The sequence below is a fragment of the Nothobranchius furzeri genome, chromosome 14, assembly GCF_043380555.1.
Source record: "Nothobranchius furzeri strain GRZ-AD chromosome 14, NfurGRZ-RIMD1, whole genome shotgun sequence".
NCBI lineage: Eukaryota > Metazoa > Chordata > Actinopteri > Cyprinodontiformes > Nothobranchiidae > Nothobranchius > Nothobranchius furzeri.
Genome location: NC_091754.1, coordinates 10,118,305 through 10,130,101, shown reverse-complemented (window position 1 = coordinate 10,130,101; position 11,797 = coordinate 10,118,305). Strand labels below are relative to the sequence as shown.

General features: G+C 40.6%; 1 protein-coding gene across 4 annotated transcripts in view; it reads right to left on the bottom strand.

The window, feature by feature from the left end:
- gulp1a (GULP PTB domain containing engulfment adaptor 1a) overlaps positions 1–9,143 on the bottom strand; it is a 96,178-nt gene extending 87,035 nt beyond the window's left edge. For 3 of the 4 annotated variants that reach the window (XM_015966840.3, XM_015966843.3, XM_070543916.1), the window contains exon 1: positions 9,004–9,143. The gene's annotated coding sequence lies outside the window, so the exon portion shown is untranslated. The remainder of the gene's footprint in view (positions 1–9,003) is intronic. The other variant, XM_015966845.3, reaches the window with a different exon arrangement.
- Between the last annotated feature and the right edge of the window lie 2,654 nt (positions 9,144–11,797).

Genomic DNA, 11,797 nt, shown 5'->3' with positions numbered 1-11,797 from the left:
CAGCCGAGCTCAGCTGCCAAAATGAGGCAGGATGGCGGAAGGAGCGGTCGCCCTTTATGTAGCTCCAGTGGCTGTCTCTTGTGAAAGAAAACCCACAAAAGGTTTGATTGGCCAACGGGGGTAGCGTGATCATGCTGCAAGCACATGCGCAGATCATTTTCTTTCTGATTCTCTGGAAGGAAGGACGGTCCTGTCGCTTCAGATGCATCGCTAATCTGCAGGTAAAGTCTGCTACAAAGTTGAAGTCAAAGTAGTTGAGGGGGGTCAGAAATGTCACCAGAATTGTCGCTAGGCGCTTTTTTGAAAAATAGTCATTCAGGGGGTCTGAAAAGTCGTTAGAAATGGTGACAAATTCGCTAAGTTGGCAACACTGACTAGACAAAGAGCTTCGTCAGCACTGAACATTCCTCTCGGCACTGAGTTTTTTTTTTTTCCCTCCACCACTCGCTCGCTCTCACTCGATCTGACTGCTCTGACAAGGCGGGGTTCAAGCGCTAAATACGTCATGAATTTGAATAGTAACACACCCACAAATGCTGCTTGGATTGAAGTTACAGGTGTCTGCCACCCCACTGTGTAACGTATTAACTGCATGAGGGCTCATTTCTGCGACTTTGGCGCTTAAAGGGTTAATAAATGAGTAGTCCTAGAATTTTATAGAAAATGTTTTCATAATTAGAAAAAACAATATTCAGAAGCATTTTCAACAACTTCTTTTATAAAGTAACGACAAAAATATACCAGATCTGTAGGAAAATAACATAAAAACACTTATGTCCACCTACATGAGGCTGGGAGAAGGACATCAGTAATAAAACAGAAACGCCCCATTTCCATGGCAGAGTTCAGCTTCAGCATAAAAATGGAAATTTCAGCATTTTCCTCACGAGCATCTGACCTTTAAAAACACCACCTGTTGCAATGAAACAACTGAAAACAACAAATAAGACAGAAACCTATGAGGTGTTATTGGTGTAATTAAACAAACACGTATCGCATCGACGGAGGCAGAGCCACCCTGCAATCAGCCCGAATGGTAAAGTACTGATCTGCTGAGACACCGTTGGACACAAATGGGAAGTTTCCCACAGAAAAAGCATTTCCATCCTGTTCTGTGTCGTGGCGACCAGCAAGACGGAGGCATTTTTCATCCCGCAAGTCTCATTAGGACCAGGAACCTTGTTCCAATCCTAATTAGGCGAGTTATTTAGTTCATTAGATGTTTCAGAGAATGAATGGTAAACAGTCAGCTGAAACAGCGCTTATTGAGGATCGCCTGTAAACATTCCTCAAGTCCTGAGTGTCCAACTGAAACTTCCGCAAAGGCTAAAGGCTGTTTAATATTTTAGCACCAAAATTAAAGAATAGAAAAGAGAAGAATTATCTTAATCCAGTCCCTTAATCTCATGTATATCCCAAAGGCAGAAAACTATTTTGCTGCTGCTCTCCCTCTCTCCTCGCTGAGCTCATCTCCTTCTGCTGCGTTTTCAAACACATCAACATTCCAACATCCGCTTGATTAAGAGGTTCCTCTGAAGGAAACCATTTTTAATGGAAACAGCATATTTTTATTACTTTAACCTGGAAAAAGGTCACATTCTACGTAAACAGAAATCTGATCAACCTTGATTCACTTTAGATGAAACAGAACCAATTTTATGATTCTGCTACATGATGCAGTGAAGGATGGATGGGTGCACAAGTCACAGTGATGCTGAGGGACCCAAACTGTAATGTGATTAATGTTATTGATCAGTTTCTACTCTGGAACAAATTATGATGGAATAATCTATGTGCAACTATCCAGACAATGTAATCAGAATACTTTCAGATTCAAGAAGGCTCAACAGCCTAATAAAAAAGGCTGGTTCTGTTCTGGGGACGACTGTGGAACCACTGGAGGAGATCATGCAAAGAAGGATTCTCCAGAGAATCAAGAAAATGATGGACAACCCTGAGCATTCTCTTCACAAGACTGTCCGACAACTGAAGAGTGTCTTCAGTCAGAGGCTTCTTCAGTTTGGCTGCAACACTGACCGCTACTGGAGATCCTTCCTGCCAACAGCCATTGTAATATACAATAACTCTTTGGTGACTTGATTATTATTATTATTATTATGAGCTACTACAGCAATCAATTTCCCTCTATTTTTGAATTGAATTGAAGACAGAATAATAAACCAGTGTAACGCATGCACTGACCATAACTTAAGAAAATATGTTTGAAAAAAATGGTATGTTTGAATAAAACTCACATTTCAATTATGACCCTTGTGATCCCCAAATGTAAAAATTAAAATGAAATAAACATCCATGTGTATGTAAAAATGCTTAAAACAGCACTTTAAATTAGAGATGTAAGAAAATATTTAAATGCTGAAATATTGCAATATTTCATGTTATGATACTAAATCAATAATTTAATGCAGTGTATTAATATTTGTTGAGAATTGACCTGAAAACCTTCACTGCATTTCTTGTCTTTGTGGTGAAATTCAAACTCCGACTGCTAGGTGGCAGCAGTTTCTATCGCCTTCATTCTGACAAAACAACAAGATCTCCCTATAACACTGGATGTGTTTTGGAAGCGTGTGGCTGGAATTTTCCAGTTAAATTTGGTATTGACATTTGCAAATATTGTCTGGATTTCAGTATCAGAATTTATCGTATCCTCTCCCCTGCACTGAGATCTTTCTCGTATGCTGCGTGGGCGAGAGAGCAGTCAAGGCGAGGGAGTGATGAAAGAATCACAGCGTGTAGTCACACTGCAAGGGAACCTCTTGGAAAGAGTTCGCCTCGAAACAGCCCAATCTGGGAAAAACAAGCAAAGAGAAAATGGGAAAGGAATGAAGGGCTTGCTCTCCTTATATACCGGAGCAGGGCCTGTGGTAGGTGGACATATATTGAAAGCTCTTCAGTAACTGGCTAATCGGGAGAACACTTATCCAATAGCAGCAAGGCTTAAAGGGCGGAGCCTATTGAACCGCAGTCATTCACTACAATTCTAGAGCTTCATTTGTAAGCTTGACAGTTTCACTTGTGCAATCTTCACCGAAGAAGACTTTAGTTCGGCCACCTCGACTCTCTTATCATGAGATATGATCTAATCAGTGATTTGAACAATCATTAGACAGCTGCATCATCCACTGGAGGATTGGAGGACAATGGCAACACTTCCAAGGAAAATATTGAGATGTTCATTCTCACAAGAAAACAATTAAGCACAACACATAAAATGCAGCAGTTCATTTCAGATTCACAATGTGGCTCTTTCAAAATGATTCATGCAGCCCAGAGTGGAAAAGAATGATTGTTCAGAGACACCAAAGCATCACAAAGTTAACTTTGTTAAACAACAGGGACTTGGGCTACATTTATTTACTTGTCTTTGTGAGTCCTAATATCCTCTCATCTACAAAACAAAGAAGCTTCATCAGCAGTGGAGAGAGGCTCGGTTCAATGAAACATCGGCCGTCTCATCAGAGGCAAAGACAAGTGAGACAAAGACACAACAACAGAATACTGGCAGAAGCCCTCAGCTGTCTCATCTGCAAAACCCCTGATTAATTAAGACGGCTAATAGCTGCTCGGAGGATTAATTCAATCTTGAAGATGGAGGGACCGAAAGCGTTGACATTTCTCAGAGTCAACAGCCAAACAAGATAAAAGAATATCAATTATCTCAATGTCGGTAGAAAAAATATGTTTCTGACATGAGGAAACTGAGCCAGGAATAAGACTTCTAATCCTCCAGCTCAATTTAGAGCTGCATGGATTAAAATATCTTTGATGTTTGTGAGTGGACGGCTCCAGAGCCGCTCCGTCACAGCCAACGGCTCTGGGTGCAGAGATGAACTTGTTGTAATGGAGTTTCCGGTGACAGTGAGTCACTGGGAGCATGAACCGATGGTAACGATGTTATCAGTCATGGCATAGAGAGAGGTGTTCTGAGGACAAACACAAAGAGGTGTGTGTGAGGTTTTGTCAACACTGTAGGCCTTTTTTCGTGAACACGTCACAGTGGAATTATTTGGTTTTAGAATCGATTGATTTGCTTCAGTATCATTGTGCAATGAGAAGTTCCCGATGGCTGAACAAACTTGAAATCATCCACTTACTTTAAGAAATGATTGAGGAATAAAAAATAACATTTTACATAACTCTCATGAAGATGAAAGGATGTGAAAACAAACCTGTCAGATGTCAAAACTGTGCAAAAATGGCTACATTTGTGTATGTATCTTGCACATTTTCCCATGACATCTCATTAGTCCCCGATAGTGCAAATTATACCTTACTTTGTCCCAAATCCGCTCAAGTATTCTCATATTCCTTACACTTCTTGATCCACTGAAATTGAGTTGAAGACAATTTAAAAATACTGACTTTGTTCTTCATCCCTTAAGACTTGCGGCTCACTGCTCCCTGTCCCATTTTCAGTTTTTGCAAGACATTGAAGACATTGCTATAGTGCAGTTTGCTTTTGAGTCTGATGCTGAGAAGGAGAAGACAGCAGGAGGAATAAAAGTGCAAATAGCATTTTGAACCCTTGATCTACAGAGATGAAGACTTGTGTATTACCCACAAGCCATTGCAGTGGGAGAAAAGGCTTAAGTGCCTTTTCTGAAAATATGTATCCAAATTTCAGGATGATTAGTTGGTGCTCTGATACTTTTAGACAAAGCAGCAATGAATGTAAATTTATGTCAAATAATTGTTTGGTTTGGTTGTTTGTTTGAAAGTTGTTAATAAAGGTTTTTTCAAAAGTATCACAGCAACCAGCATACCGGCATATGTTGCGGTCGATGGAGCAACACTCCATCTCAATTCGGCACTTATTTGCACACTTGTGTAAAGGGCTGGGTGATACGGCCTAAAATCAATATCACGATATATTGAGGATTTCACCTCAATAACGATAAACGGATGATAACTACAGGTATGCGCGGAAACAAAAGTTGTCCAATAGATGGGGGTGTCACATGTATTACATTCAGTCACATTTTTACGTGACTCAAGGTGGTACAGCTTCTTAAAGGGGCATGAATGTTGCCAACCTACACACATCTTTTCATTTTTTTATTATCACATTTATTGACATGGGAAAAATGATCTTGATAAGAGACAGAAATTTCGATAACGATAAATTTTCGATTTATTGCCCAGCCCTACTTGTGTACCACGCACTCGAAGCCTTACAGCGCACTTTCTCCGAGTGCACTTTGCTGAAGACCGCAGTGTCAGTGATGGGATTGGGCCTTTGAGTAAACTAATTTGATCATGTGACAAGCTCTTCTTCTGTGGTTTTGATAGTGCACCCTCTGATGGCAAAAAATACATTACACTCATGCACAGCAGAAGAACGTAAGCTCAGCTGGCAGTTAACCAGGAAAAACGATTTGACCCGGTTACAAACTTAACAGCAAATGACCAGTTAACTATGCGCATCCCTATTCAAGACATTTAAAAAAAATACATCTTGGATTTTGTTAGACCATCAGTGGTACTACAGGGGAAGGCCGGATTCACTTTGCTGCTGTACGAGCAAATATATGTCTTCCTCATTTTAGTTGTGAACAAAAAATCAGCACTTGTAAAAACACCATGATTATGCAGCGGTGTGTAGGCGGGGTTTACGCCTCATCACTGAAAAGCATTCATCCATCCTTTCTCCAATCTCACACACACTGCATTCTAGACAATAATCAGCCTAATTAATCTGCCGTGTCCCATCAGTATTTAGTGGAGACAAATATCCCACTCTGAGATCTGATGTCTCTTGTTTGAGACAGAGTTAAAACAATAGAGGAAGGCTGGGAAGAAGATGGGCCAAAAAAATGGGTCAAACATTCATCTTTACTGCTTCTGGAACAAAGCAAGCAGATGTGCTGCATCAGAGGTTAAAAAACAAATAAATTAGGAGGAAAGAATTTCTAATCCTGCAGCGTCTGCGCCGATGAGGAGACACACGAGAAGACATCTGATTCAGCTCAGCGGGTGAACAATCGTGTTCACCACACACACACACACACACACACACGCATTTTAAACATAAACTGTTTCCACTGAACACAGAGCTTCTGCATCTTTGGGTTAAATTTGGTCAAGTCTGAATAAAATGAGATCAGAACAAACACCAGTGTTACAATTTCCATCTTTTAGTTCCCAGTTCCTGTTTCGAAACGACTGGTTTATTTTCTGTTCTGTTTGCCTCGGCTACAGAGGTCTGACACACTTGTTTGTTGAACACTTGTTTAATCAATACATTTGCAGTGGTCTCTAGTAGGAATGAATGACTTAAGTCATTCTCGGGGGCAAAGAAAGCCCAGAAGTGCCTGTATCAGTCTTATTTCCTTTTATCAGAGGTGAGAGAGCAACACAACTCTACCACTGACTGTTTGAGCTGCAACACTGATGTTTTATCTCCACTAATAACACAAGTCTGGAAGAGTTGTGCAGTGTGGTAGTTTCTAACGCTAACGGTTAGCTTCATCTAAAGATGTTCTCTGCTGATTCCTGGACACTAAACCAACGACGGCCTTCCCCGTCATGAGTCCAGATGGGTGAGTCCATACATGTTAAGTGACAGAGTGACGTAGATCTGTCAGGATTTTCTAATCCTAGAGTTTCACCGTCTGTTTTCTATCCGAAGCTAATGTAGGAGATAGGTGTAGGAGACTATTTTCATGTTCAGCCTACTTGAAAAACTCAGAGTGACTGGTTATAATCAGAAATAATCATTAAATAAGGTTTTTTCAGTTTTCCACACCTTGAAGCAACTGGAAGATCTGCAGGTGACTTTTATTTTGTAAGTTTCTGGATGTTTTACACTGCTTTAGTATTTAACTTCCTGTCTGGCTAAATCTGAACTGTGGAGATTTGGGACACATCCAAAATGTGACACTCACATGTCCGGTGGACAGAAGGAAAAGTATGATCAGATCAGATCAACACAATTCCAAATAAAGATGGTCAACCAACATGTTTTATTGCATTTTTGCAAAAGCTGTTTTTTATTGTCATAGTCTTGCATTTACAAAGGCATTTATTTTGCCTCGTCCATATTTCGAATGACTTAGAGGACCATGCAACCTTACTGAGGTGCTCACAAATGTTTTGAGAACTCAATTGTAGCTTTTCTGTTGCAGCTCAGTGGCTTCGGTAAAGAACCAGTAAACTGATCCATAGACAGACTGATCTGTTAATTCCAAAGAAAGGCTGATTATTTTTGCACAGACTGTTGAAGGATAATGGGAAATGTCAGTTTAATGTGTTGACACTGCACAAATGTAGATGTTTTAAAAGAACAAATAAAGCAAATGTCAAAACCTAAATGCAGAAAAAAATGTTCATACTGATGCAACACATTCAATAAAAGTCTAATCCAACCATAGAGACAGGCAGCAACAACCATCGGTGTCACAGAGCTGAAATAGGCTTCGCTATTAAACCTACATGATCTTCATTTTTCTTTAATTTAAATCAAATCAGCAGAACCGCCTTGATCTATTCCCAGCAGTGGGGTGAGAACATTAAAAACTGCTGTCCTGATCAGCAATCTGCAGAAGCCTGAAGGCTAACTCATGCTGATTTTAACAGTATGAGACTCTGCCGGCTCCAGCCAGTTTGTTCCAAAACCAAGATTTCACAACCGAAGCACGCACACACACACACACACACACACACACACACACACACACAAAAGTTCCACAAGATGACATTAAAGAGAACAATGGCCTTCCTAAAAATAGAATTTCCTGCTTAAGCTACAAAACAAATGAGATATAAAATAAATATGTTCCTGTTGGAAGATTAGAAAAGGTTAAAATTATGTTTTGTCTGAAAATAAATATGAACTAGTTGATCATTTGGACACTAATAAATAGAGCCAGGAGCTTGTTTGCTTTTTTAGACCATTTTTCAGTGAAAACGTCCGTATGTTTGTTTAATAAAGGTTATGTACCATGCAAAGTTCTCTGGAACCGATTGAGATTACTTTTTTATCCAACAAGTGGCAGTGAAACAGTATTAGCAAGCACCTAAAGCGAAGAAGAAGTGGCTACCTCTAATCCTTTGTAATCATTTTGTTTTGGGTAAGATTTGGGATTTTCATCAAGTAAAAGATCCTAAAAGTGATTTTTTTCTGTGACCTTTGACAGTAATTTAGGAACATTCAGGCAACCAATCAGGAGGAGGGCACCTGATTGGGTAAAGGGAAGCACCTGTTCACTAAGGTAATCATTGGATGCAAGATGACATTTCTGGAATTCTGATGCAGAAAAACACTTTAAAATGAGAACTACTAAAAGGTCTTACAAATAATGCAAATAAATTACATATTCAACATTTAAAACATTCACATTTTTTAGATTTCGGGGGAAAAAGACCATTCCGATCCAGGGGATTTTGATGCTTTTATTTTTTTAGGGAAATTGGTGACAAGAAAAAATGTGAAATAAAAATTTTATGTTTTGTGTAATTTTTGTTACCCGGCTTGAATACAACACAATCTAAGTGTTTGTTTATTTTAACATGAGTTTCTGAGGCATTTTGTATTTTTTATATTAATGGAAAATTTGCGCGCAACAGCGCCACCAAAAACGTGCAAACACAGCGACTCCACGGAGGAAGCAATGATTAAACCCGAGCAGGTTCGGAGAAACGGGTTAATGGGCTGTTAAAAAGTTCTGAAGGACAAAGATCTCTTAAAAGTCAGCTGAGCAGGTCCAAGAGCGTTTGCACTTGCACCGACTTATTGCGCAACAAAGTTTCCCGTTAGGTTTGAAGAAAAGAAGAAGGCTACAAATCCAAACAAAAGCTGGAAACGAGTCCCAAACAATCCAGATTAGTTTTGGATTCAACAGCAGATGAAGAAAATCCAAACAGAGCAATGTCCGAAAGACGCAAACAACACTGTTTACCGGAGCAACTGGACAGAGAGACGCACAGGAGCGGACATACGCAGCACGGACAACGGGTGTGAGAAATCCTGACTGAACCCACCTTCAGTCCCGCAGAACTGGACGCAGGTCCACAAAGTCCCGCAGAAAAGACGGTCCTCCACAGTCAGACCTCCACATCCAGCGTCTCATTCCCCCACTCCTCCTCCTCCTCAGCTGCTGGAGAAGTTAGCTGACGTCAACAGGCTCTCAGCCTCGAAGCTCTTTGGTTCAAACAGAAATAATACATGGGAGGGGAGGTGTGTGTGTGTGTGTGTGTGTGTGTGTGTGTGTGTGTGTGTGTGTGTGTGTGTGTGTGTGTGTGTGTCAGTGTGTGTGCAGTGGCGGAGCTTGATATGTGCAACATGTGCGGCCGAACAGGGCGGCAGTCTGGAGGGGGCGGCATTTAATTTCTTTTTTTTTTTTTTTTTTTTTTTTTTTTCTTCCATCAACCGATACATCAACAAAACATAGAAATCACATGTTCTTCATAATAATAATAGTGATGAGTGATGATAATAATAATATTTCTGTAATAAAAGCACAACAAAGTCATTGTTTGCGTTTATATTGGGATTTTATTGCGCCCCCTTGTGTCCGCCGCGCCTCTGTAGTGCGCTCTATAGCGCCCTTCTTCAGGTGGGGGGCGGAGGGATCTCGGAGAGTGATGATGGAGGGATACAGGTACCGTTTCACATATCACCGCTCACAAACATAATGGAGAAGAAGCGGTCAAAGCCATCTGGTGCCCAATTTCGGAAAAAAAGAAAAGAAGAGGAGGAGAAACGAGGAAAAGATGCAGGTATGCATCTCTTTATTATTTAGTTGGTATTTTTCCCGCCTGTCCCCCAACTTATTGATTAACTAACCTCTCTAATCTGTACGTTTTGCATGGTGCTATGATGATGCCTTCAAATGTCTTTTGCTAGCTTCTTACGTTGCATGTATTTAGAACTACTTCCAACCGCTAGCTTTTTCTTTGCCAAATGAGCTTTTATGAAAAGCTAAGAGTGGGAAAACCGAAAGGCTGATATCCAACGCTATCAAATTAAAATGAGTCTTTGAGAATTTTGCTGAAATACATTGACGGCGGGCGGCAGGTCTCGCGCCGGCGCCATTCGCCTTTCTATTTGGACTCGGGAAATGAGCTACGTATTATTTACCCCACGAAAAACGGAGCGGCAGCGGGCCGCTGGAGGTGCCCTGCTAGTAAGATCCCCTTTATACTGTAAACTGCCATAAAATAAAAACTATAATAGCTAGAGCGGTCTTTTTTTTAGCTGAAAGTTGAGACTGTCTCGCCTTTCAGCACTGTACAAGTCGATGATGTCATCGTGTTGCGTTAAGTGTGCTGCACAGCACACTGCGGCTATGTTAACTCACAGTGACCTTGAAGCAGCGTGGGAGAGTTGAAGAATTTAACCAGTTAAAATGGATTCATGGATATTTAAACAATAGTCGTGGCTCCTCTTGTCATTTAGTTCTTTGTGTGCCGGAGACATGTGCTGAATAAGGAAATAAAAACTTAAAATGACAAATAAACGAGGGAAAAACACTTGTTTTGTATCATATTAATTATTAATGATTAATTGATTGTTGGTATTTCAACTTTTGGTAAAGGAAAACACACAATTTCCAGGCAGCCCCAGTCTGGAGAAGCGATGGTGACATCAGCCGTTAAAAATAAATAATACTCTGAGGTTTTTATGAATAATTTGTACTTTTACTTGAGTATTTCTCTAACACCAGTACTTTTACTTGTAAATGAGTAATATTTTAGCAATGTAACAGTACTTGTACTTGAGTACAGATTTTCAGAATTCTTTCCACCACTGCTGAAAACTGTAAATGCTCATTGTAACATATTAATTAAAATGCTTAAGCAACAGACGTGACATGAAGATTGTATTGTTTGTTTTATGCAACATCAGGAGCCCTACGCAGATATTTTGGGATGCCATTAGCTGCCACTAAGGAACAGCCATCTACCTCCACTGCTCATAACAGTAGGCCAGTATTTGAACTTGAGGAGGGAGAGTCTGCTGGCACCACATCTGCCCAGGAAGATACTTTAGGTGGGTTGTGCACACGTGTGTGTGTCCAGCAAACATTTAGCTATAGACATTTAAATAGTATTTTCACAGAATAGGGGAATTGTTCCATATAGCAATGTGGTGAGTTATGCTTCCATTTTCTGTCAATAGAGAGACCTACCAGTATATGTGAACTTGATGAGGGACAGCCAGCTGCCACGTCTCCCCAACAAGATATGTCAGGTAAGTTTTGCACAAGTGTGTGTGTGTGTGTGTGTGTGTGTGTGTGTGTGTGTGTGTGTGTGTGTGTTTGTGTCCTGCAAACATTAAAGAAATTTGAATGTCACATATTGTATTTTAATAGAATATGTGAAATGGTCCACATAGCAATGTGTTGAGTTACGCTTCTGTTTTCTGTCAATAGAGAAGCCTGAACGATCAACCAATGAGTCCCAGTGAAGGTGATGATGAGCCTCTTTCTTCAGACCATCACCAATAACCGACAACATACGCACAGAGCTAGTTCGAGGAGGACCTACCAAGGTGCCAACTACTTTCATATTTCCCAGGAATGAAGGCGATGGCAGGTGTTGTCATCATCACTATTTCAGTAGAACTTTGACAAGTGGTGAGAAGGTGGCCAGGAGCTGGATGTTGTATTCAGTTAGCAAACGTTGTTATATATAATACACTCCACGCAATTTGAAACAAAGTTGTAGGTGTAATTTTTTTTCTTGTGTGTGTGTGTGTGTGTGTGTGGGGGGGGGGGGGGGGCGTCACGGGGGATCTCGCACAGGGCGCCATTTAGGCCAGCTCCGCCTCTGT